We start from the raw sequence: 1,557 nt of genomic DNA, 5'->3' as shown, positions 1-1,557 counted from the left end.
TATTATCTAGATAGATATGCAGAGACAATAATAAGCACAAAAATAAGACAAAGCAAAACAACAAAAGAAAACAAACAAAAAGCCAGCAACAACAACACCAAAAACTGAAAACCCTATACATAGTTCCAGATTTGTTTGTTGATCTTTAGGACTGTTTTCTGGTCGAATCTGACAAGGTACCATGCCATGGCACCAAAGTTGATTTCAGGTGTTTCAGGATATGAGTCAAATGAGAAGCCAGAACCTGAGAGACTACTATTTTGATAATGAGATCCTTGGAAGATGACTAATGTCTGAAAACAATTTTTTAATTCAACAAGTAAAAACCAAATAATGAAACTGAAAAATAGGTCAAGCCATGAAAAAAAACTTCAATAAAGAAGACATTCAAGCAATAAAAACTATATGAATAAATGCTCAAGATCATTAGACATTAAATTGATGCAAATCAAAATAATTATTCTAAGTAAAAGAAGCCAAGCAAAAAGACTATATGTTTCATTATTCAAATTGTATAAAAGTCTAGAAAATGCAAACAAATTTATAATAATGGAAACATTTCTGGCTGAAGAGAAGGAAGGGAGAAATTACATAGGTTTTCTGAGGAGATATTTGTTTATTTTCTTGATTGTCTGTCCCATTGTTTTCTCCTCTGAATTGTTTATCCTGCTTGTATTATCTAGATAGATATGCAGAGACAATAATATGCACAAAAATAAGACAAAGCAAAACAACAAAAGAAAACAAACAAAAAGCCACCAACAACAATAACAAACAACAACAACAAAAACTGAAATGCCTATACATAGTTCCAGATTTGTTTGTTGATCTTTAGGACTGTTTTCTGGTCGAATCTGACAAGGTACCATGACAAGGTACTGTTTTATGGTTGTACACTTATGTCAAAACATTAAATTATATACTCTATCATTCACTACATGTCAATTATACCACAATAAAGCTGTTCTAATAGAAGAATCATACATATGGCTTCCAGGAATACATTATTGAATTATTAAAATTTACACATAAAAACTTAAAAAGAGTATGGTCATTAAAAGAAATGGACTCACTAATTATAGAAATTTGTTCTTTCATTAACTTATGTAGAAGAAACAAAGATAATGACAAGATTTTTATCATGGCACCAATAAAATATTCCCTGGGAATAATTCAGGCTTATAGGACAGTACTTTCATGATTTAAACTTCAAGTTGCATTAAGTGTAGAGCAGGAGTAATTCATTTAATGGTTCCTTGGTGGCCTCCCAGAATGAATACACCTGCCAAGGAGTCTAACCAAGTCCTTTACCAGGATAAAGGAATCATAAACATAAACTTTTCCTTTTTAATTTTTAATTAACCCTCCAGGTTAGAAAGGCATATCCAGTTAGTATGAGTTCCAGATTTACATAAATCAGATACAGATTAGTTGTGCTTATGGTTCCCTCCATGAATTCCTGAATCAAATTATTTTTGCTTTAAGATTGGATATAAAGTTTGTGTTTCTAATTAATAACTGAATGTGCTTTATATTAATTAGGTTCTTTTGAATTAT

The sequence above is a fragment of the Echinops telfairi genome, unplaced genomic scaffold (genome assembly GCF_000313985.2).
Source record: "Echinops telfairi isolate 266 unplaced genomic scaffold, ASM31398v2 ScPeMD7_2;HRSCAF=8, whole genome shotgun sequence".
NCBI classification, from domain to species: Eukaryota; Metazoa; Chordata; class Mammalia; order Afrosoricida; family Tenrecidae; genus Echinops; species Echinops telfairi.
The sequence above is the reverse complement of the archived record's forward strand: the minus strand, read 5'-3'. Positions refer to the sequence as shown.